The sequence below is a fragment of the Peromyscus maniculatus genome, chromosome 6 (assembly GCF_049852395.1).
Source record: "Peromyscus maniculatus bairdii isolate BWxNUB_F1_BW_parent chromosome 6, HU_Pman_BW_mat_3.1, whole genome shotgun sequence".
In the NCBI taxonomy this organism is placed as follows: domain Eukaryota; kingdom Metazoa; phylum Chordata; class Mammalia; order Rodentia; family Cricetidae; genus Peromyscus; species Peromyscus maniculatus.
The window spans coordinates 38518292-38545480 of NC_134857.1; the positions used below are offsets into that span (position 1 = coordinate 38518292).

A 27189-nucleotide genomic window follows, 5' to 3' on the forward strand; every position below is an offset into this window, starting at 1 on the left:
TGGAGCAGAGAACAAATATGGAAGAGCTGCTGGCATTTTCTACTTGGAGGACCAAAATTAAACAAGGTACACACAGTTCATTCACCGCAACTTACTAATGATCCAAACTCACAGACCAAGTATCACAAATAATGAAAAAGTGAGCACAGTGAGTATGTGATCCCAAGGATTACTGACTCGTGTCTGCTGGGGCCTGTGTTAATTTTCCTTACATCACTCGATCATGCAAGTCACTTTATGCTCTAATGCCATTCCTTGTCTACAGGGAAAAACATTCTGTAAACAGCTTGGACATAAATTATTCAACTCTCCTAAATAAAGGATGATGTGTAAAATGTTTTATATATATAATAAATATAATATAATATAATATAATATAATATAATATAATATAATATATAAAGTAGATCATAATTGCAAATTTCTAAAATATAATAGGGATATGTAAATATGGCAATAATAATTTCTGAGCATATTAATTATAGTGGTTGCTACCTTATTAAAATAATAATCTCTGAAGAGCATATTAGTTATAATGAATGCTACTTTAAAATAAATGTCCAAGTCATGGGCCTATTTTTTTACAGAAAAAGAGCTTAATGGATAGATTTTGAGAATTTTAATTCGTAAGTATAAACACAGCCAAAAAAGCATCTTTTAATAAAATTTATTATGAATAGATAAGTGGTGTGTGTATGTGTGTGTGTGTGTGTGTGTGTGAGAGAGAGAGAGAGAGAGAGAGAGAGAGAGAGAGAGAGAGAGAGAGAGAGAGAGAGAGAGAGGACAGCTGTGTGAGTTCTGGGGCTAGAACTCCAGGCCTGTGGGGCAAAGGTACTTACCTCCTGAGCCCACCTGCTGGCCCGGTAAATAATTTTACAGAAAGAGATGCTTTGGTCTTACATCAAAATGTTAACAAATGCAAAGTTGAAGCAACAGTTTTAATTTCTTGTTTTCAGCTAGCAGTCTCAAGTGCCTTGTAGACACTAGCATGTGCATTTATTGCAGGGGGTGGATAAATACCCTTTTGTGCCCATTCTGGTAAAGACTTTATCTATGTCATACAGACAGACAGACAAGCTGTAAAGAGTCACTGGTACTCCATATTATCAGATTCTGGGCAGACAGCTAATGAAATAAGAGACTAGCATGAAAAGCTTGTTTAAGAGACATGTGGTGTGACTGGTCAGAAATCCTCACACTCAGGAGCTATAGAATCAGAAAGATTAATGGAACAATCATTGCTTTTTGGCTGATCAAGCACTTGAATTCTGACAAAAAAAACCTTAAGGAAATGGCCATAGGATCATAATTAAACTGTGGGTATATTAACACAAACAATACTACTCTGCTGTAAGAATTGTCCATCTTTATTCTGTGTTAATTTTGAATACATAATACTAAGTAAAAACTTAGAAAAATGGAATTATCACTAATTTTTAAGCCAACTCTTACGTAATAGTCATATTCATAACTCCTAGAAAATCAATGCATCATTAGGAAAATATAAAAGCTTACATCATTAATGTATTTTTCCCAAAGGAATGTGAACAAACTGGCAGGATAGCAAGCTGGTGTTTGCAAACACATCCCTTCTCATGTCTGTAAAAGAAGATGAACTCAGGTCCACAGAGCCTCACTCTTTATCAGTGTGTTTGGTAAGTTAGTTCTGGTCAAAGGCACCTGTTCTCAAAGGACATGCCAGGAATCAAAAACAGACCTGGCACTGATGATGAGAGCATAAGCTAAGAAAATTCTGGAAACTGACTAGAATTATAGTTTGCTGTCAATTATCCCTAAGGGTTAGAAGGAGTACACACAAGACAAATAGGTAATATGCAGTGTGATGTCTGTGATAATGAGATGAACATACAGAATAAAATAACATTTTATTCTTATAAACATCACCATATTTGCAAATTTAAGAAGCAATAAATTTCATTCAGTGGAAATTTAATCACAAGCTCAAGTAAGTAAAATTTATCTGATGATGCTGTGAACTACTCTTAACTGTTTAGACATTGGACAACAGTGTACTCACGCAGGTCTTACTACACTGAATTTATCAGACAAGAAATCTGTTACTGAGTCAACGTATCTGACAACACTTCTAAGAGTAAAGTATGAGCACTTCAGAATGATAAATAAGAGTTTACTAATTACAGCTCGGCAAGCATTCCAGTCTGTAATTCAAATACCTTATAATATTAACCTTTTGAACCAGTTCTCATTATAGCATTTGATAGACTAATAAAATGAAAATATTTGGTGATAAGACCAATGTGTTTCCTCTAGGAAGTGGTAGAACTAGGGCCAGAGGTTACATCATTTCATTAGAATGATTGTTTTATGTTTTCTACGTAACAATCTAGCATCTATATGATAATGAAGTTCTTGATGGTTAAGTATAACTAGAGTGACTTTGACAGCTTCCTTGGTGAAGGTAACATGTTTTGGTGATGTGGGAATGGGAAGCAATACATTATGCAACAAGGATAGCATGACCAAGGAACAAAGAGAAATATCTCAATAGAGCTTTTGACCTTGGGGATGGATGAGGGTGCTGGAAAGCAGAACTGGGAACCTAGGTTAAAATTCAGAGAAAGACTGGAAGAAAGAAAATTACAAATTGTTTGGGAAGTTAAGATGAAGAGCTATGAGCAGGTTACTAAGTGAGGGAAATGGTTCCAATGATTGATAATGACATTCCCATTGTATAATGACAATATGTGCCTTGTCAACTAAAAAGTAGCCTTCAATGGAGTCATACATGTGAAGCAGAGGCAGGTAGTTCTCTGTGGGTTCTAGTAAGTTCCAGGTCAGCCAAGCCTACATGGTGAGTCCCTGTTTGGAAGGTAGAGGGCAGAAGTACAGGCCAACCAACAGAATGTTCTTACCAGAAGACATGTATTCACTAGAATAAATATGCTGCCCACAATACAAACACAACACTGCAAGCCATACTAGTTTTGCAGCATAAAGCAAAGAGCTGGATGAAGGCAGGTATCTATGGCATAAGAGGAAGGAGGCTGGCAAGTAAAAGATGCTCTACTGGAAGAAGACTAACTAACGAGAGCCTCAGTATAATGTCAACTACACTGCTGAAGGATGACATCAGCTAATGGGTAGCCAAGACACAGGCATATGTGCATATTGATTAGATGGTCTAGATCCAAACAGCTAGCAAAACAGAGTAAGATGAAAACAATTATCCCAAATTGGCAGACATTTGTGTACACATTTACTAGAAACTTTGAAAATAAACTCACATTTACTAGAAACTTTGAAAATAAACTTGCTCTTGACTAAAACCAAACCAACCAAAACAATGCAATGAAAACCCTATAGTAAAGGATAGACCAGATTATAAACTACCCAAATGAGTATGAAATAAAAAGCTTGGCCTTGGGATCAAGCTATCTTTGTTTAATATAGGCACTACCCAAGCTACAGTAACATTTCTTCTGAAGAGCAGTCAGACTCCAGTGTGAATCTGAGGGTCTGACTAATGTATCTCTTGAACTTAAAGATCAAGTGAAAAAGCCCTTTAGTTTTCAGATACTGCATAATGGTCCAGTCTTTAAGGCTGTTCCTCCTGGTGGGAAGTGTAGGGCAATAGTCAATATACAACAAGCAATGGGACTCATCTTGGAAGAAACATCACATCCTCTTCCATGAAGGGCATTATTCTGAAACAGGAGACTTTGACAGATATCTATGACAAAGAATCTCAACAAGTATTTAGAAACCATCATTAGTTGACAAAACAACAACAACAACAACAACACTTAGTAAGATGCTGGGGAGGCAAGGTAAGAAAATTGACAGAACAAGAGCCCAATTCATATGCTGAAAGCATATACTGAGCACTGTGTCCAATGTCCTAGAGAGCATCATTTTAATGAAAGTGAGGAGTGCAGTGTAGGTACTGTTATCAGGTAACTGATGTGATCCAGAGGACCATGAAGGGTACAGTAGGACAGCATGGTCAGCAGCCTGTGTGGGAACACCTGAAGGAGTGTCATTTGTCTGGTTAGTGCTGACCCTATGTTGGCAAAGATGGGGGGAGGGGACAAATGTCTGAGATATGAAACACAACATCAACAACCAAACCAGAACAATGGTACTGGGATGTAATATTGTAAGCAGTGGTTCTCAGCCTTCCTGATGCTATGACCCTTTAATACAGTCCCTCATGTTGTAGTGACACCCAACCATAAAATTACTTCCCTTACTACTTCATAACTGTAATTTTGTCACTGTTATGAATCATAATGTAAATATCTGATAGGCAGGATATTTGATATGTGACCTCCAAAGGAGTTATGGCCCACAGGTGGAGAACCACCATTAGAGAGTATGAGAGTAGAAGAAAGTGCCCACTGTGCTTCTTGTGCCTTAGTTTCAAGGGTACCTGTGTAGTTCTCATGTTGGAACATGAGCACACCAGAGAGGGATAGTGGTGGAGCATCAGGATGCTGCAAAGCCACCAGATCTTTCTGGCACAACAGCCACTTCCTGTATTTGTCACTAGTTCTTTTGCTTTTGTATTTGAAAGATATCATTTGTTTTTTCTTCTAACACTGGCAGGGTACTCTCTGTAAAAATTACTTTCAGTTTAAAAAAAAAATCAACAGAGTAAGTAATTGATGTGGATCCTCAAATTTAAAAACATGAAAATAAGACTCCAAGAACAATATTAGACAGCATTTCTGGAAAACCAATGATGAATTAGAATTCCATTGTTAGTATGAATAATGTTACCATATACTGACACAGTATGAGCTAACACTTCACTAGACATTTCAAAATAACTTTTTTCTACAGTTTGAAGGCATCAAACATATTACTTAAAGAAGCTATAACAATATAAATTTTAAATACACTTAAAATGCTAACTTTGATTCAATCCATTTCAGTTTTACATTACAATAATAAATTTTATCTGAAAACAAAGCCCATTCAAATACTGTAGAGCTGGTGAGAACTGATTTGTACAGAAAACTAACAACTCAGTTACCACACAATGGCAGCCCGGCTGTATTTAGAAGACCACTGATTATATCCTTCTCTGTAGAGGCCTAGGTAGTAAATGTCTGCCAAATGTATACACACCAATATATTTAGAGTTTTTTTTAAACTGTGGGGAACATTATTTGATATGCACTTATGATATTTCAAAATTCAAGAAATCCACAGAAAAATGAAAAAATTCTTTTAAGATTACCAAAAACTGGACGATTGGCAAATTTTCACCTGAATAGCAATATGCTGCTACAATCTTCATTCCCTTACTGTGAATATTCGTGTCCTGGAAGGCATGCCAATTTGAGTAACTAAAGTGCTCCACCAGCTAGCCTAGGCCTTCCTGAAGAGGCTATGAAGTAAACTTAAATGTAACTATTAGCTTTATATGTCTGAACTATAAAATGTTTCTGGCTTTAAAATCCCAAATAAGGGATTTCAAATATTTATTTAAAATTTTTTTATGGGACTTAGCTTCTTAATGTCCATAGGTAATGGTAGTCATTTATATGAAATATGTTCAAACATTCATGAAGAAACAAATATTAATAAAATAAATACTGTACACTTCCCCATGGAAATTCCATTAGGTCGAAAGAAGTTAAAGCTCATTTCTAAATGGGAATGGCTGTACATCTAGAATGCCTGTGTTGGTCAGAAACAAAAGTACCTATAAGGTTAGTGACATGGCACCCACATAATCACTTGGACTGATTTACTGACATAATCGTTCTCATTTCTTGTCATTCTTTTGATATGCCCTAGAAACCTTATTCAGACACATGTGTGCACATGTGTGTGTGTGTGCGCGCGCGTGTGCACTGCTTGGCTTGAAGTTCATAACACTCAAAGATGATTGTTCTATAAAATGATAGACAACACATCTATGGTAACAGGTCTTACATAAGTCCATCCTGCCCCAAGTTGACATTCACTACTTATACTTTAAACACTTCAGATTGTGCAACCTCATCAAAAATATAATGTTTGAAAAATACTTCGGTAAATTTTGATACTCAGTGCCACTTTTCATGTGTTTTTCACTTCTGTTCACTGACATGATTGATTTACACATTTTAAAAATAGGTTGTGATGTCTAAATTACTCAGTGCTAACATGTAGGGGAAGGCTATACTTGGAAACATTCTCATTTTGAATGATTGGAATTAATGATTCTCAATGGAAACATTAAATCATTTACTTCTGAATCCACAACTAAGCAAATGTTAGTGACCTTGCATTGAGGAAGGGCCTGTGACATATGGAAGCCAACATAGTCTTTGGCTTGAAGAAGCTATCAGCTCAATTACAGAGAAAAGGCATGCACATATATGTTGATGAAATATTCTACAGTACACTAAAAACACATTTACAGCTAAACACTATCTCAAAAATCACAAAACATGTATTTCTGAGGTTTCTGTGAGAAACTATTAACCATAAGATTAGATTTGAACTTTTTTTAAAAAACAATGGTGAATGCCTGGAATGCCCTGCCCTTTTCTTGACCTCCTGATTTAGTTAAACTGTAATGAGGAAGGCTGAAATAAGGGAACTAACAGACATGTTCACTGTCACAAATCATCTGGCCTTTATAGTGCTCTCTGGGTTAAACTTGATTACACCGCTGATTGTACAACTAGCCCTATGCTAGTCCCTGTGAAACGTGCTTCTCATCTCCCTGATCAACTTCAGATGCTAAAATCCTCAGTTCAGTGCAAACATGCTAACTATGTCTGTTTCAAGTTCAATATTGTACGAAAAAGACTGAACCAAATATCATAAAAATTTATCCATGTATTTTACCTATATATGTCATTAAGTGAAATGTCAATAATCAAAGAGGAGAAATACCCCAGTCATGTGATATCACATAAATAGCTACATAAACAAAGTTTAAAATAAAAGTTATAAAAATGTCTTTATATTAAAATAACATTATATGTTTTTAAATGGTGGAATTCTTTTAGCTATATCATATAAAAATGAACAATATAAAATTGTATTTCCAAACAACTTATATTCTAGCTCTCATTAATTTTAAAACTCAAATAAATATATTTAAGTTCTGAAATATAAGTTTAAAGTTGCTCTAACAGTCATTATGAACCCTTAGGGTCTTTATAGTTGTATAACAAATGTTTTTTTTCAAATACATTAATAAACCATGATGAATGTAAATGCACGATATCACTTTCTTTTTCATCATAAAGCTTTTGTAAAGTTAAAGATACAAGGTTAAGACAATTACTAAATGGAAGCCACTCGATAATTATTGTGATGAAAGCATAAAAGGAAAATGCTTTCAAGTTAAGGCAGCTCAAGAAGAGGCTAGTCAGGTGAACTGGTTTATTTTCAAGAGTCTCTCAGCCTTATCCAACAATTACAGACTTGAACTGTGGACACAATCTGAGAAAATAAACTAGACCTTCAAGAACTGTGTGCTCAGAGCAGTAAGTTCTCAGACTTGACCCAGACTGAGCTTCTTTAGTGAATGTAACATTAAAGCAAAACACTAAAGGTGAGCAATGAGCAATAATTATTCAATATCAGCAATAAAATGTGGTCTTACAGATTGTTATATAACATTATAAATATTCTTAAAAGTCCCAGAAATTATAAGTTCATATTCTATTCAAAGAAACAACTTATTGACATGATATGCCATAAAGTATGTAAACAAAATATAAATACATTGTCATTAATTTAATTATTAATGAAAATTATTTTGTATAATTATGTGCCTGTGAGCTGGATCACAGGAAAAGACACAAACCTGATGACCTGAGAGCTTCATCCTTGGAACCCAAATAAAAGTATAAGGAAAGGACCAACTCCATAAAGGTCTCATCCTACCTCCCATATGCACTCCACGGCATGCACATATTCAGACATCATCACATATACACAATAACTATGACTAAAATTGTAAAAATTACCTGTCTAACCAAAACATTCTATATCTAATTCAAATCTAGTTATAATTCAGAGTAAGATTTTAGAGTCAAATTGTATTATATACCAGTGGCCCAATAATCATTCATAGAAGTTTGTACATGGCATAAAATACTAGAACATTATCAAATAAAAGTAAACAGTACCTTCTATTCTTTCTAATTCATCTTAGAACAAGAAATATTTCTCTTTTGAAACTGTATGTAGATGAAGTACACCTATCAGAAAGGCAGGATCTGTGTTTTCAAGAACTAAAGACACCTGGTGATTTTAATAATATCTAAAACAGTATCATTAAATAGTTACCATGTGCCAGGGCACAAAAGAAACAGGTATGTTCTACTTCCTAGAGAAGCCTCAATTCTAGTAGGAAACCCAGACAAACACACTGACCAGTTTTCAGTGAGAGCAGCAAGGCCTATCTCAGTAGAATTTTAGGACATTGGTTCAGTGATCTAGATAAATAGTATTTTAATTTATTCCTTGACAAAAAAGAAAACAGTGGCACTACCAGGAATCAACAGGAAATATGAAACTCGAACTAATGGGTGGCCATTAATTTGTAGGGAGAGTGATAAGGGGATTATTCTAAGACCAGCAATCAAAAATGTTTTAATTTGTTAAAGAGGATGTTTAAATAAAGAAGTGTTTTCTGAGAGTGCACCTATCCTTAAGCATTCTCTCCACTACAAAACAAGTATGTAAAAAGACAAAACATCATTGTTAGAAATAACTTCCCAATTAGTTGCTTTGCTGTTGGGCTGTCTAAATCCTCTGTAAGCTTTGTAAATAAATAGTTTTAGAGTTAAAATAATTCCATATTTAATGAGAAAACTACCAACAGACGGACTTAGTAGGATTACAACAACCACATGAAGTAGACAGAAGAACGCGTTAGGGAAGATGATGGCATGCACATGCACCATGAAGCACAAGTCCTGTTTCCACATGGAGAAGGAGGGGCAGAAACACTCGAACAGCTAAGCCGGCACCAAATATATACTGTAGCTTTTAAGAAACTATTCCCTAAACCTCAGGAGTGATTGATTTTATATATAATTGTAAATTACATTAGCCACATAGCAAGCAAAACTAGATTAAGAGAACCAACTCTACAGGAGTTGATGATGTGCACACAGCAAACAAACAATGAAATCAGGAGAGGAAACTAGAGAAGCCTCGGGGGAGCATCCCATAGCTTTAACACAACTAACCTGAACAATCAGTAAAGTACAACAAAAAGATCCTTGCTGATCAAGTTCTTACTACGCATGGAAAAAAATAGCACAATCATGGTTTGCATTATCTTGTTAGTTAAAAAAAAAAATCAAAGATGCAATCATGACCTTATAATCTTCAGTCCAAATAGGAAGCTTATACGGCACAACAATGTCTGAGGACACAAGTGAAACAGTTCATCTACAGGGAAGTATCAGAACAGCATCTGGTATAGCAAATGCTTACAGGGTACCAGAGACACTCTGCAAACGTGAAGGTTTCTGGAGCGTGGATTTCTGCAGAGGAAGAAACAAAAAGCTAGAGTGGGGATGGCTGAAATAATGGAGGATTCTTCTTTCCAGTTTATAAGGGTTCGGCTAATAACAAAAGCTTCCAATTCCTAAGACTCTGCCACTAGGAACTCAGAGACAGAGGAAAGAAGCAAGGTATTCATATAGAGGGCAATTTGTAAAAAACGCAATGCTCTGAATTCTGAACACCAGATATATCAATACAATTGCAAAATATTTGAAGATTCTGGGAACTTTCAATAAAAATCATAACACATTATATTTGTATGGCATTTCAAATATTTTACCTCTATATTTCTCAATTTAGTCCATAATCTACAAGTTTTGAAAGTTATTTCAAAAACGCCTGAAATATAACTTGCTAGCAGCTATGGTCTACAGTCTACTGAATTTAATTGCATCTGATCCTGCAATGGTCAACTAGTCAATCTTATTTTGATAAACAGGACTTAACTACAAACAAATCTTCAAAAAAAAAAAACCCATGTTCTAATTAACTTAAAAATTGGAAAATATTTTTATATAGTAAAATTGTGAACTTTCCAAGCATATTATGGACAATATAAATATAAAGGGGCAGGGGTAGAAGTCCCGGCAAATGTTCATTTCTTATCCAATTTTTCTCAGGCTTCTTTAGTAAGGATTAGTCCTTAATGGCTTGTTTTTCTTGTTCTCCAGAGTCTCCCTAAGTTGTGGCAACCCTACCTAATTAAGAAGTATCTGTATGTGGAAAACAGTATTTTGACACTTGAGAAAGACTGACGGGAGACTAATAGTCAAAGCTGACTTGCCCTGGGTCTGACCTCAAAGCCTGAAACTAGAGAGAAAGGGAGCCAGTCTGATAGCCCAGGAAAAAAAAATCTATATGTGAAAGTCTGTACAGAGTTGAACTGTTATTTAAAATTCAATTTCGGTAGCTCTCACTCACATTCAGAAAGTTACTGGTAAATAGTAGACAGTTCTTATATTTTCTTTGAGATCTTTCACTATTAGAGCTTGCCCCAAGCACTAAGAACTGTGCAAATTTATTAGCATTATCAAAAATTTAAACTTGGATCTGTTTTTTTTTTTTACTAATGCCAAAAAGTTCATGTTTATTGGCACTTCTTTTGAGAATTGTCTGATCATTTGTGTCAGTACCATGCTGTTTGTGTTAATAAAAATGTGTGTGTCTTCTTGAAATTTGAAAGAATTCAGGAGTGAATTCGTCTGGACCTATAGTATATTTTATTGGGGAGATTTTCTACTACTGCTTCATCTTCCTTGCTTGTTACAGATGGAACTGTTTTAATGATCTTATTAATTTAATTTTGTTAAGTGATACGCATCTAAAGGTTCATTCATTTATCTTATACTCTATAATTTAATGGAATATAAAATTTCAAGGTAGGTCCTAATAATTGTCTGATTTCATTAGAATCTGTCATAATGGCTCCCTTTTCACCTCGGATTTAATTAGTGTGAGTCTTTTCTCTCTTTATTTTAGTTATTTTTCATAAGGACTTGCTGGTATTATTTTTTTCTTGAAAGAACTCTATTTTGGGAATAAAATTAGAGTCTTATACTTTTTATTAATTTGATTCCTAATTTTTTGAGAATTTTATAAAAGAGTATTATATCATTTCCACTATGCATTCCCTCTCCCCACTTCCAAACCTCCCTGTGTCCCCTTCAAACTCTTTCAAATTATTGGCCTCTTCTTCAATTATTATTGCTTTACACCACACACACACACACACACACACACACACACACACACACACACACACACACACACACATCAGTACAATCTGTGGAGTCCCTTTAGTGTTGCTCCTATGTATATGTGTTTAGAGTTGACCACTTGAAACTGAATAACCTATCAGGATGCTCATTCCTGGAGAAGATGGAAATTCCTTTTTCAGCAGCAATTAACTGTCAGTCACTCTTCATCTAGCAGTGGAGTCCTGTGAGTTTTCCTCCATGTGCAATGGCATGTCAACACATTGATGTTCTTATCACGCAGGTCTTGTTTAGGTGATGGTATTTTTTGAGTTTTCATGGGTTAAGCTTTCCTGACATTTATAGAGGACACTCTTTCCTAGAGATGTCCGTGTCTTCAGACTCTTACAACATTTCCATTCTTTCTTTTGTGATACTCCTCAGTCTTAGCTATAGAGGGTACACTGCAGAGGTATTTATTGGGTTTGAGCATCCACAGTCTGTATGCCTCTGCATTTTGATTATTACTCCTGGATTTGTGTAATAATCTCCATCTGCTGTAAAGGAAAGCTTCTTTGATGAGGGGTGAGAGTTACACTTATCTGTGGATATAAGGGTAAGTATTTAGACTGTTGTTGGGAATTATACTGGTTTAGGTAGCAGTAGTAGGTTCTTCATTAGAGTTCATGACCTCATCAGTCATAAGTAGTTAGCTAGGCTTATAGTTACAGGTGAGAATTCTCTCCGACTGATCAGAGCCTTAAGTCCAATTAGAGAGCTGTTGATTATCTCCAAGATAATGGCACTAGTACAAAAAATAGACATTTAGATCAATGGAACAAAATAGAAAACCCAAGCATAAATTCATATAGATACAGTTATCTGATTTTGACATAGATGCTAAAATCACACACTGGAAGAAAGACAGCATTTTCAACAAATGCTTCTGGGAAAACAATGTCCAAATGTAGAGAAATGACATTAGATCTGTATCTATCATGCTGCACAAAAATCAACTCCAAATGAATCACAGACCTCAATATGAAACCTAAAGTGCTAAAATTGCTAGAAGAAATATACTGGCAATACCTTAAAAGATATAGGTGTAGGAAATGACTTTCTGAATAGGATGGTATGTTGTCCAGTATTAAGAGCAAAAATTAACATCCAAGACTATGTTAAACTAAAAAGCTTCTGTACAGTAAAGAAAACAATCAACCGGATAAAGAGGAAGCCAACAGAGTGAGACATAATCTTTGCCAGGGATGTATCTCATCTAGAGGATCAATACCCAGAATATACAAAGAACTCAAAAAATAAAAAATAAAAACAACAACAAAATCCCAAATGACTCAATTGTTTTAAAAAAATGGCTATGGATCTGAAGAAAGTGTTTTTAAAAGAAGAATTAAAAATGGCTAAGAAATAAATATCTTTAAAGGTATTAAACATTCTTACCAAATAAAGAAATACAAATTAAAACTAGTTTGAGATTTCATACCCAGGTCAGAGTGGCTAACAACAACAACAACAAAATTATAACTTGGGTGGATTGTAAGCTGGTGAAGTCATTATGAAGATCTGTGAGGAGAATTCTCAAAAAAAGCTAAAAGCAGATCTACCATATGGCCCACCTATAGTATTCCTTGGATTATATCCAAAGAAGTTGACATTCCATTCCACCAATACTTGCTCAGTCACGTTCATTGCTGCTTTAATCATAATAGCTAGGAAATGGAAACAACTTAAATGTCCTTCAAGTAAAGAACAGATAATGAAAATGTGGCACATATATACAATTGAATTCTATTCAGATGTAAAGAATTTGTTTCCTTGGTTCTTTTTACTCTTTTTTAAAAAATTGGTAATTAATTTATTTTTACATATCAGCCACGGATTCCCCTGTCCTCCCTCCTCCCACCCCCCTGCCCTCACCCCAATCCACCCCCCATTCCCACCTCTTCCAAGGCAAGGACTTCCCTAGGGATTTAGCTCAGCCTGGTAGATTCAGTAGAGGCAAGTCCAGTCCCCTCCTCCCTTCACCAAGGCTGAGCAAAGTGCCCCAGCATAGGCCCTAGGTTACAAAAAGCCAGCTCATGCACCAAGGACAGGTCCCAGTCCCTCTGCCTGGGGGCCTCCTAAATAGTTCAAGCTAATCAAATGTCTCACTTATCCAGAGGGCCTGATCCAGTTCCATGGGGGCTCCTCAGCTATTGGTTCATAGTTCATGTGTTTCTACTAGTTTGGCTATTTGTCCCCGTGCTTTTTCCAATTATGGTCTCAATATCTCTTGCTCATATAATCCCTCCTCTCTCTTGCCGATTAGACTCTAGAGCTCCACCTGGAGCCTGCCCATGGATCTCTGCATCTGCTTCCATCAGTCACTGGATGAGAGTTCTATCACGACAGTTAGGTTGTTTGTCCATCCGATCACCAGGGTAGGTCAGTTCATGCTTTCTCTTGACCACTGCCAGTAGTCTATTGTGGAGGTATCTTTGTGGATTTCTGGGGACCTCTCTAGCACTTTGCTTCTTCCTATTTCTATGGGGTCTTCATTTATCATGGTATCTCTTTCCTTTTTCTCCCTCTCTGTTCCTGATCCAGCTAGGACCTCCTGCTCCCCTAAGCTCTCTTTCCCCCTGACCCTTGCCCTTCATTAACCCCCCTCATCCCCAGTTTGCTCATGTAGATCTCATCCATTTCTCTGTTATTGGGCGATCCCTATGTCTTTCTTAGGGTCCTCTTTACTAAATAGCCTCCCTGGAGTTGTGAGTAGCAGTTTGGTCATCTTTTGCTTTACACCTAGTATCCACCTATGAGTGAGTACATACCATGTTTGTCTTTCTGAGTCTGGGTAACCTCACTCAGGATGATTTTTTCTAGATCCATCCATTTGCCTGCAAACCTCATGTCATTGTTTTTCTCTGCTGAGTAGTACTTCATTGTGTATATGTACCACATTTTATTTATCCATTCTTCAGTTGAAAGGCATCTAGGTTGTTTCCAGGTTCTGGCTATTACAAATAATGCTGCTATGAACATAGCTGAGCATGTGCCCTTGTGGTATGATTGAGCATTTCTTGGGTATATGCCCAAGAGTGGTATAGCCAGGTCTTGAGGGAGATTGATTCCCAATTTTCTAAGGAAGCGCTATATTGATTTCCAAAGTGGCTGTACAAGTTTGCATTCCCACCAACAGTGTAGGAGTGTTCCCCTTGCTCCACATCCTCTCCGACATAAACTGTCTTCAGTGTTTTTGATCTTAGCCATTCTGACAGGTGTAAGGTGGTATCTCAGAGTTGTTTTGGTTTGCATTTCCCTGATGATTAAAGGATGTCGAGCAATTCCTTAAATGTCTTTCAGCCATTTGAGCTTCCTCTGTTGAGAATTCTCTGTTTAGCTCTATAGCCCATTTCTTAATTGGACTGTTGGGCATTTTGATGTCTAATTTCTTGAGTTCTTTATATATTCTGGATATCAGTCCTCTGTCAGATATGGGGTTGGTGAAGACCTTTCCCCATTCTGTAGGCTGTCACTTTGTCTTGTTGACCGTGTCCTTTGCTCTAAAAAAGCTTCTCAGTTTCAAGAAGTCCCATTTATTAATTGTTTCTCTCAGTGTCTGTGCTACTGGTGTTATATTTAGGAAGTGATCTCTGGTGCCAATGCATTCAAGACTACTTCCTACTTTCTCTTCTATCAGGTTCAGAGTAACTGGATTTACGTTGAGGTCTTTGATCCACTTGGACTTAAGTTTTGTGCATGGTGACAGATATGGATCTATTTGCAGCCTTCTATATGTTGACATCCAGTTATGCAAACACCATTTGTTGAAGATGCTTTCTTTTTTCCATTGTACAGTTTTGACTTCTTTTTCGAAAATTATATGTTCATAGGTGTGCGGATTAATGTCAGGGTCTTCAGTTCAGTTCCGTTGGTCCACGTGTCAGTTTTTATGCCAGAATCAAGCTGTTTTTATTATTGTAGCTCTATAGTAGAACTTGGAGTCAGGGATTGTGATGCCTTTAGAGGTTGTTTTTGTACAGGAATCTTTTGGCTATCCTGCGTTTTTTGTTTTTTCCATATGTCAGAAAATGGAAAGATCTCCCATGCTCATGTATAGGTGGGATTAACATAGTAAAAATGGCAATCTTACCAAAAGCAATCTACAGATTCTATACAATCCCCATCAAAATTCCAACACAAACCTAGAAAGATTCTTTTACTCTTACTTTTCCTCCAACTTCATCAGCTTCTGTCTTAATGTTAATTATTGCTTTCTGTCTACTAATTTGGGGTTTGGCTTTGTCTTGTTTCCCCAAGGCCCTAACGTGTATTATTAAGTTGTTTACTTGAGCTCTCATGCAGGCACTTAGAGCAACATGCTTCTATTCTATAACTGCTCTCATTGTATCCTATTGGCATTGGCATGCTATGTTTTTTTTTTTCATGTAATTACAGGATTTAAAAAAAATTACTCATTGACTTGTTTAGTGACCCACTCATCATAAAACAGTATATTGTTTAGTTTCAATGAGTTTGTTATGTTCTATAGTTTTTTCTTAATATTGGTTTTTAGTTGAATTCTACTGTTCAATTTTAGAATTACTTCAATTTTCCTGTTTGCTAAGATCTACTTTGTGTTTTACAATCTACTTTGGAAAAAGCTCCATAGGCTGCTGAGATAAATGTGTATTCTTCAGTGTCTGAATGGATATTTTACTGGTGACTGTTAAGTTTATTTGATTTATGACACTATGTAATTCGGATGTTTCTCTGACATTTACAGATGGACTGAGTTGTAAATATGAGAGTGAGGTGCAGAAATGACCCACTATGATTGTGTCAGGGTTCATCTGCATCTTTACAACTAGTCTTATTTGTTGTATAAAATTGGGTTCACACATGTGGTGTGTATATATTTAGAATCAAAATGTCCTTTTTTTGGTCTTCATATAGTTTCCTTAATCATTATGGAATGATCTTTTCAAACAAACAAACAAACAAACAAACAAACAAACACAAGGCTCTTCTGACCAGTTTTAATCTGAAGTTCTTCTGTCAGATATAGATCAGTGAGAACCACTGTTCCATAGGTATATTTTATTTGATACCTTTTCCCATTCTTTCACCTCTGAGGAACATCTGTGTTTTTTATGGTAATATGCAATTCTTGGCAGCAACAAAGAGAAATGCCCTAATTTTCAATCTGCTTGTTTGCATCTTTTGATTTTGAGAATTGAATCCATTCATATTCAGTTATCACTGATGAATACTAATTCCTCTCATTTTCTTGATTTTATACAGTTTGGGTTTATCCTACCAAGTTCTTGTTTAAATATTATTAAGAGTAGTTTATTCTCCCTGGATATATTTGTCTTTCTCATCTGTCTGAAGCATTTCTATCAGTATATTTTATAGAGATGGCTTAGTAGCAATGAATTTCTTTAGCTTGTTTTTACTATGGAAAGTTTTTTTTTTCTTTTAGTCTTGACGGGTAACTTTGCTGATACAATAGTATGGGTTGCTAGTTATTCTTTCAGAACTTGAAATACATTATTTTGAGCCTTTCTGGCTTTTAAATTTCTTGGGAAATCTGCTTATTCTGATGCACCTGCCTTTATATGTAGCTTGGTATTTCTCTTTCGCTGTTTTCAATATATTTTCTTTGTTCTGTGTATTTAGGAGTTTTATAATAATATGATAGGGGTGCTCTTTTTGGTGTTGTCTAATGTTCTAAATGGCTGCTATATCTGGATTTAAATTTCTTCCTCCAATTGTAGGAAAATTTCTGCTCAGATTTTGGAGAAAATATCTTCTATACCTTGAGACCCTCTCCCCATGTTTCTTAGATTTGGTCTTTCTTTACAGTGTGTCTTGTAGATCTTGATAGTATTGTTAAAATTGCTTTATTAATTAATCTTTGTCTTTGTTTAAATGTTTCAATTCCTCTACTTTGTCTTCAAGCCAGATAGTCAATCCTTTTCTTGATCCACTATATTGGTGAAACTTCCCACATAACTGTTATTTTAATACACTGATTTTCATTTCAAGTATTTCCCTTCTTTATTGAAGAAGTCATTGAAGACTTATTTCATATATTATATTGACTTCCTTATTTTATTCAGTATTTTGTTTGTGTTTTTAGATTTCTTCAGGAATGGTCTTCTTTAAGTTGTTTGAATACAGTTTCAATTCTTGAGTTCTTTTTCTCGGATGTTATGTAATCCAATCTCACTTGTGGCTTTTTTTACTATGGAATTAGTATTGCTTTAAAGGAATTGTGTTGCCTTCATTTTTCTATCATTTGTGTTTTGTGCTGTGGCTTGCCCTTCAAAGCCAGGAAACATTGCGTTTATTTTAGGTATTTTAAATAATTCTTCTTTTGGAGGGAGTGTTTGCTCTCTTCAAGACAATTTGATTTTTTATAGGGTTCTGGTGTTGTTTTTCTCTGATATACTGATGGTTATGGGATGAGGCTTGATTCCCAGCTCTCTCCGGTTTTTATAATATTATTTGCAAAAGCAATCACTATTAAAGGGTAGTGGCCAAATGAAAGAATAGTCAATCAATTAAAATTTGATCACCCCATAAATGCCAACCATTTTATTAAGTGAAGGGTAACTGACAGCAGTTTGTATATTAATGTATTAGTTATTTTAAGTCTTAATGGAAATGAAAGAACACCCATGGTAAGATTAGTGATTAATATCAGAAAAAGAAGGAAATGGAAAAAAGGAGATGGAAACATAGGAAAGTGAAAATAGTAAGAGCAAAGGAGGTTGGAGCCAGACAGTCTTCAGAAAAGGTTGCCTAGAAAAGGGAGAAGGATATATACAGTAATCAAATGAGGTATGTCATTCCTGCTTAGGAGAGGTGGGGGGTGTGGAGATTACAAATCTGATCAGCCTATGTATTTTGGAAGAAGAAAATGAAAATAGAAAAAGTGGGAAAAAGAGAAAGAAAAGAGACACAAAGATAGAAAGAATAGGGTACAGAGTCAGAAAACATTATAACCTGTTTGTCACCTGGCTTTCAGAAGAATGTCCCAACTCTGGACCTTCCTTTTGGAGATCTGGTTACAGACGTGGTCTGTTTAGGATGTTTGTTCACAGGTTGAATCTCAGATGCTAGTCATACCTTTAGACAGTCCTTCAGGCTCCTGGCTGCTGGTCATGGCCCAACTACTGTACAACCTTCTCTTGTCTGATCAGCAGCTTGCAATGAGTGTTCAAGTTCCCATGCAGATTCTGAGTTGGATCCAGGTCTCCCTCCCTGAATACAGATCCAGAAGACCTTTCCCAGAGTCTGGCAGAGTGGTGCTGAAGTTGAATGAGTATTTAGTCTCCATGTCCTGGCTAAGTTTGTTTTGTAGTAAACTCAACTAAGTCTTTCTGAAATGGAGTGTCATGGTCAGGCTAAGCCTGCTACTTTTCCAACTATGCCTGCTAAGAATGGTGAAATCCTACTTTGTGTAGCTAGTTAGTTACAAGATGGCTACCTTAATCTTAGCGCCACATCCAATCATGTCCCTGCACTACTGGGGTCTGGGCCATCAGGCCTCTATGTCTCTGGGTCTCTAGCCAAGAGTCTCACTTTGCTAGGAGATTTTTACAGCCACATACACAAAAATGCCCATGACTAGTTCACTAAGAGATTTTAGCCAGGAGGTGGTGGCATACACCTTTAAAACCAGCACCTGGGAGACATAGGCAGGTGGATCTCTGTGAATTTAAGGCCAGCCTCATCTACAGAACAAGTTCCAAAACAGCCAGGGATATACAGAAAGACTGTCTCAAAAAACCAAAGCGATTTTACATGCTCACACATTTCATTCTTATGAATGTTCTGCCCCTTTCAAGATTATTACTTTTGCCCATGTTTTCTACTGTTTTTAATCTATATTTAATTTACTTTTAGTAATATTGTTTTTATTTTACCAGACTTAAACTTTTTAAAATTTTGTTTCATTGTGGTTTAACAGGTTGCTCAAGCTCCCCTCAACTTTTGAATGTATTTAGTTCTATAAATTTCCCTTCTAAACCTGCTCTTTGCAGTACCCAGTGAGTTTTCATATGTTGCAATCTCCATTTCCCGTCCTTTCAAGCAAATTTAATATTTGCTTTGAAATGTCGTTCATTGATACGCTGGCTGTCAGGTGTACTTGATGAGTTTCAGTGTTTGTGAAATTCCTTTTAGTTTGGTTTATACATTGCAGTCATAAGTGATCATCTTCTGAGCCGCCTTATTTTTGTTAGGCCTTGTTTTCTGTCCTAAATCTCATCTAGCCTGGACTCTGTTCCCTGGGCTGTGTAAAACAACATATATTCTGCACCTCCTACATGAACGTGTTATTGTCCTCCCCTCTGTTGCCCCCCCTCCCTCGTGTGTGTGTGTGTGTGTGTGTGTGTGTGTGTGTGTGTGTGTGTGTGTAAGAGACGGAGAGTGAGGGGGGGTTATGATGTCCATTTGGTCCAAAGTGTAGCATATGCACTAATATCTTCTTATGCATTTTCTATCTGGAAACATGATGTGTCCATTAAAGTGATGTGTCACAGTCCTCTGCTATTATTGACCAACGAATTCAACTGAATTTTACAACTGATTTTTCTATTTCTACATAAAAAACTGAGATTTTTGTGAGTAATGAATTGTAGGCAATGAACTGTGGGCTAATTTGGATAGTACTGATATTATAACAACAGTAATGCTTTCAGTCATTTTGAGTGTTACTTAGATTTTCATTTCTTCCAACCATGACTTTTGGTTTTCATTATACAAGTCTCTCTTATATTGTGAAACTTAACATGTATATTAATGTATGTGATGTCATCATAATCAGGGCATAGAATAGTGTCCCCTGCTCAAGAAATCTCACACAGTGAGGTCTTTTCCTCCTTGACAGGCCCTAGGAATCACTAATCTATTTTCTATCACTGAACTTGTTTTTTTGGAAAATATAAAATACATAAATAAATAGAATTGCTTTTTGTGATTAGGTCCTTTCAAATTCATCCAAATAAGGTTAAAGGACACTCTCATTTTTTCTAGCTATTATCACAATCATAACTGATCCGAACATTCACTTACATGAATTTACATGAGAAGAAATTTTCATTTTCCTTGAGAAATACCTAAGAATGAGGTTACTGGTTTATACATCAAGTGTTTGTTTAAATCAGAGAAAATAAATCATTTTCCTAGGGGATTGTTTTGCATCCTCGAAGCCACCATGAAAGCCGTGGATGACTCTTGCTGGCGGCATGTTACTTTCTCCAGTTCTTGCTATGGTCCATGTTTTATTTTAACAATTTCCACGTGTTTGTAGTGGTGAGTGACTGTTACACATAACTACTTGCTAATGATGCTAAGCTTTCCAGGTGCTTCTGGGCCTCTGACATCATTGGCCAAATGTTGTGTTCAAGTCACTTTTAAATGAGTCGGTGCCTGCTTTTCACCAGTGAGTTATTTTGTAATGTTCTCTTTAACATGGGCTTTGAATTTTTTATGATGTTCTGTGGTGTTCTAGTGTTAGTCTTGGTCCTGCTGGTGGTTAATTTTCATAAACCTTAGGATTTATAGCTCTCAAGATATTTGCCTATTATTCTATCATCCCCCCTTTCCACTTTACCCTCTTCTCTCCCATGTCCTCAGACAAACATAGTATAAAATATATAATATTCTTTCTTTTTTTGAGACAGGTTCTCAAGCAAGCCTGGAACTTACTACACAAATGAGGATGCTATTGATTTCCTGTCCTCCTTCTACCACTCCATGGCTGGTACTCTTTCTCTTACAATGCTGGTTCCTGTACACCAGTCCCTATGTTCCTATGGCTCTGTTCTCTTAACTTAGTAACTTTTTTTCTTCTGCTACATTTGGAAAAGAGTCAATTGGTTACTTTTAAGAGCACTTATATGTTCCTATTTAGGGTAAAAGCTGTCATACACATCATATTAATTCACATTTCAGATTTTATTTTCAAACTCTCAGATTTTTATCTTTCCAGTTACTGTAAATTGTCTTGTTCTTTTTATACTGTCTCACGATTCTCTCCCTTTTCTTTTAAACACTCCTTTCTGCATTTTCTAACAAAATCCCTGCACAAAAGTGCTAAATTTCACTGCTATTTCATCTCATATACAACAATTTTGTTTGGATGAAGGAATTGTGAATACTACACTGGTAAATACTTGCATTTTGCTATATTCTTTAATATGCGTTGGGCTGTGTTTTCACAATTAAATTGTGGGTGAAACAACTTAATCCGATAGTCCATTACTGAAGGTTGATTTTGTTTGTTTTGGAGTGAATCTAGATTAGAATGGATCTAGAGTGAGCTCTGCTATAGAAATAATTGTAACTATGCTGGTATTGCTATCCTCCTGGGCTGATGTCCCTGGTGAGCAGTGGCAATTGAATGCTGGCTTGGTGGAGACAGAACTTTTCCCAACTATGTAGGATAGAAGCTGTCCAATAAAGGCATATAGTTGATTTACCTAGCTTTGTGGATATTGTACCTATGTATTCATAGCTTCAAAGATTCAAGGTGCACACAGCTTTCCAAAGCTAGTTCAAAGAGTAGCTCCCTTGCCTACAGACCTTGCTTACAGCTTCCTCAATTCTAATCACCATCTCAACTCAGCAAGGTTACTAAGAATCACCTGAGAACATCTTCTATATATGGCAATCTAGAATATCCTCCCAGAAAAGGTGTCAAGGAAATCACAGAGCCCATTCATTTATGCCTAGGACCCTGCCCTCTGCCTTGGTTTACAGGAATCTGAGGGTCATCATTCAATGTATAAAACATTTAGATTCACACATTGTGTCAAGTATTATCCTGGTAACAAGATGAGGCAAGTTCACTTCCTGTTATTCCATCATGAGAAAAAGGAAACTCAGGGAGAGTCATTTCATATTTCTCTTAAAAGCAAACATGCATAGTAGTTCACTCCTGCCATCCCTGCACTCAAGAGACAGAGACCGAAAGATGGAGAGTTCTCCAAAATCTACAACACAAAAGCTAAACAGAAAAGCTCATGATTTTGCTGTCTCTGATGCCCTATTCCAATCAACACTGGTTTTGATTACTGCAACACGGCAGTGTTTAAACCACTAAGCTTCAACCATCCAACTTTTTCTATTTTTTTTTATTATTTTGATGCCCTTGAGATTCCATATGAATTTTATACTAGACAATGTTTTCATTTTTACACAAGCCATCATTGTGTTTTTTGACAAGAACTCTCATAGTACTGGCAAATATTACACAAAGACCACCTGGGTAGTACTGGCGTCCTAATATCAACTCTACAGTCCATGACCACTTGAAATGTCTTTAATTTTGGCAATTTTTTTGAAGTCTGCATTAATACAAATCTTATCATATTGGTTACATTTAGGTCTAAGCAGTACATTCTTCTAAATGCTATTATAACTGCAACTATATTTGGTTTCTTTTGCAGGCTGCTCAATGTTAATTCATAAAAGATGGATGATCTGTGGGGATGGTAATTTTTTGTCCTGCAAGTTGGCTAAACCCATTCATTATTTCTAAGTGGTACCCTACACAAGTATCCTATGAGACAGAGACAAGTTTTATTTCTTCCTGTCCAATGTAGTGTAAATCTTTACCTTGCACAGACACCTTGATAAACTCTCCATAGTATATCAAACAGAGTTTGGTCATTCTAATACTAATACACTAGGATTCACAGAGAAAGCATTCAGCTTTGCCCCATTGCTTAGGAATGTAGCTCTGGGCATTTTGTGAGGCCTTAATTATGCTGAGATAGTTTCTTTGTTATCTAACTTTCCTCTGAGTATTTTTATAATGAAAGAGTATCAAAATTTATCCAAGACTTTTCCTTATCAATTGAGATGGGTATTTAAGACTGAAGTGATCAATTTTTATGTGCAAAATATAATGCTGTCTCCTGATCTTTCATGTCTAAGTTAAGAAATATTTCTCGTGTTTGAAGGGTAAACATTTCCATTGTCTAAAACATCTGAAGTTGTGTTTCTTTGATTTCCTGCTAGTGTCATGTGTACACAATGATGAGAGGATTTAATTACCCTTCTGTTTCCTAAGATGCTTCTACTACATTATCTGTCACTGTCACAGACTGTGAGTGACCACATGCTGGAGAGGTGCTACTACAATATTTACTGTGATACAGGGATCTATGCTTCAATTAAAACATGAGTTTCAGTTTTATAATTATCTTGGTTATTTTCACTTCCTTATTCATCTACAAAATTTAAAATATAAATGGGTAAATTCCATGACAATAATTTTAGATGTTTAAATGAAAACTTTCTAAAATGGGCAGTTTACCATTGACTGAAATAATTTCTTGATGAGTTTCCCTTCCAGAAAGATGATCTATATCACCATTAATTAGGTTTTAAATATTACTGAAAGTTTATTTTATACCTTACACCACAGAAGACATCAAAAATACTTCACTGTGACATGAAGGTAGAGTTCAGTGGGAGAGTGGAACTCAAACAATTCACAGCACCAGAAAGATCATTTTAATTGTAAAATTTCATGCAACTTTATCAAAATCGGTTAATATTGCATGCATGAAGGAAATGATCTTGTAACCATTGCATAGCTAAAGAAGCTGATTTTTGCCAAGTATACTAAAGATACCCTTGTGTGTTGTCTTAATTAAAACCCTCTCCTTCTATAAACCACTATCCTTTTATGATAACCATCTTCCTTCTCTTTATAGCTTCACAACCTTAATTATATAGTTTTATGTATAAATACTTTAGTTTTACTAATTATTTTTGATATGTCTTTTCATCTCAAACTACAGACTCCACTTTTTTTTTCCCACATGTGGTTTATTTTGAGAAAACTGAGTCATTTAGACCACAGAAATTCCAGCAGCACAAATTTTGGTGATTGAACTCTCATGGTATAATTCAACATTTGGGTTATGCAGGCATTCATGATATCCATTCGCTCAGTTGTATAAAGTTTGAGATAGTATTTTGCCCATCTGACTGTGAACTTGTTTCTCTTTGTGAAGGTCTTGTTAAGATCTACTAATTCCTTTGAGAATGTCAAGTATTATTCTAGGACTCTATCATTCTATCATTACGAGATGATGTATTTCATTAAGAGAAAGCTAACCCCACCTGATGCAATCTTTTGTTACCAAAGATTGACAAAGTATTGGATGTTTCTCTTTGTTAGTTTTCAGTTAAGGACTTAGTAATACTCTTCCCTAAGATCCTCGCTAAACACATCTATATCTGAGTTTAAGATATATTTGGATTAAGATTTCTCAAATCATTGTTTTCTGAAAATTCTTCAGGGAGAAAGAATAGGAAGACTATTTCCTGATTTCTTGCATATTTATTTGTAGTTGCTATAGACAAAACCTACTTTTTACTTCTCTCCTGAAGGAAAAACATGGTGTTTAAAAGTATCACGACAATCTGATTCTCCCTCACTTGTCAATTTTTCCACATTTTATGGCTATCCAAAGTATTTTCTTTAAATTTCATAAGGTTCCTAGAAACATGTATCAGTATTTGTTATTTGGTGTTAATTTTCACAGACATTCAATATGTCCTTTGAAGATGTATTAATGGTATATAAAATGAATGAAAAAAGATAAAAAAGGAAAAAAGATGTATTTTACAATCTTGTCTTTTAAACATTTGATGACAATTTGAGTTGATAATTCTAATTGACTTTGTTTTCCTCATTAGAAACTATATATCCCCAGTAATTTAGATATTGTAAATGTGACTTGCTCATTCTCATCTTTTATTCTTTCTAGTCATTAGATTTTTTGATCTTTATATTGTTCATTGCTCTTCTTGCACTTTTATGGCGTTATTTATTGATTTTATCATTTATTTTTTCTAACTCCATCTCAAAAAATTCTCTCCTTTATTTGTTATCCCTTTCTAATTTCTTTCTCCAGAGTTATAACTGCTAAACTCTGATTCAAATAGCTTTTACCTTCTTCAATCTTTCCTAACTTCTTTAGCTCATTTAAACATGTTTCTGATGTGATTTTTCTTCTCATTCTCATTTACTATAATACACAAAATTAATATCCTTTGCCTTTAAGTGATAAGAGTTTCCTTAAATTTCAGATTTTTTTTAACATAACCTTTGACCTTTCTCTTCAGGTTCCCAGATTTTGCCTTGCTGCTTTATTATTCCTGCAGTATGGATTTTCTGTGTCATCCAAATGCCCATAGGTTTAATGCTCTGTTACCAGCCTTTGGCACTATAGGGAAGGTATGAAATCTTTAGTGCTTGGTATCCAGTGACAAGAAGTTAGGACAACTGGGGGACATGTCTTTGGATAGGCTATGGTACCATGGCCCTACCTATCTATCTTTATCTTAGCTTCCTCTCTTCCCCATGAGGTAAGAATCTCCTCTGCATGTAATTCTCACTGTTGTGTACAGCCCTGAACAAAGGCAATGGGGGCAAATGACTGTAGAATAAAATACCTAAAACCATGAGCAACAAAACAGTAACAACAAAAAAAAAACCAAAAACTGTTTTTCTTTATAACTTGTTTAAACATGTACTGTTCATGTAGTTGTTTTTAAAAATGTGATAAACTAATTTTTTAGCTGGCAGTCTTTTACAGTTTATTTGGATTTTTCTCTTCATTACTTTTGTCTTTCCGTTGTTCAGTGTAGATACTATTCATAGAAGTTTCTCCATAGTATGGACCCCTATTCTGCAGGGGAAGTGTGGTTAATTTCTTATGGGGTCTTGGTAACTCTACCCCTATCTCACCTTACCACAGCCCCCTTGGACTTATCTATTGTAGTGCACTGGTGCTTCTTCCTTTAACTGATATTTTCAAGTTGACCTTTGTGGGTTTTCCTCTGAAGGTGTGCTGATTCAATTCCTCAAAGGCTCACTTGCTTCCCATGGTCTACTCCAGGTATTGATCCACATCCTGTTCTGCAGCTGACTGGATGACTCCCAGGGCCCGATATGGGGCCAATGGAAACCTTTGTCAGCTAGTCATGTTTTAAATGTCCATTTGTTTTTGTTTTTATAGCTATTACTTTCTCTTCTACAGGTCTTTTATTGATGATATTAAAAATATAATATGTTCCCAAATGCAATATACTTATATTTGTTGTTTCCACTATGGCAATTTTAAAATGCTAATTAAAAAAACCATTTTAGTGCTAGGGAGATAGCTCCATGGTTAACGTACTTGCCCTTAAAGCACAAGGGTTGGAGTTCTGATCTCCAGGACTCACAAAATGCTGGATGGGCATGGCAGTCTGACCTCAGTGCTAAAGAGACAGAGACAAGAGGTTGCTCAGAGCAAACTGGCTAGGGAGACGAGACAGAGGGTGACTCTGAGTCTGAGTGGGAAGAATGCCTTGGGGGAGTCAGGTGGTAGAGTAATGGAGGATGAGTCCCAACATCAACTTCTCTAGCCCTCCATGTACATGCCCGTTCTCATGTGTGTACCCACCACATGCAAAGCTGAATATGCACACACATGCGTATTATACACACAAGGAAAAAAAAAGAAATCACATTTTAATACATCATTTTCTATAAGACAAAAATACAAACATGTGACCTCTCACTGTGACCACAGTACTGTGGGTGCCATGTACTTTGCTGACAAGGCTCATTCCTCTAACAATAGTCCAGTGACACCCTCTTTTGGAGGGGGTGGAAACTTTATGACACTGTCACATTTTTAACAATCCTACTCCTATTCCAATTCTAACAATTAGCATTTGATTCACAATGGAGCCTATATCTTTACATTTAAATACTAAACTAGTTCTCTCTCTCTCTTTCTCCTTCAAAATTTTATCGATTTATGCATCAATAATTTACTTACTACATATATATGTATTTATGCGTGGATGTGTTTATGTATGCACGCTGGCATACATATAAGCACGTGTGTGTGTGTGTGTGTGTGTGTGTGTGTGTGTGTGTGTGTGTGTGTGTATG

At 35.9% G+C, this 27189-nt stretch overlaps 1 protein-coding gene across 9 annotated transcripts in view; it reads right to left on the reverse strand.

The window, feature by feature from the left end:
- The window catches only part of Nbea (neurobeachin), a 545747-nt gene that overhangs the window by 281248 nt on the left and 237310 nt on the right, over positions 1-27189 (reverse strand). The window lies entirely within an intron of this gene.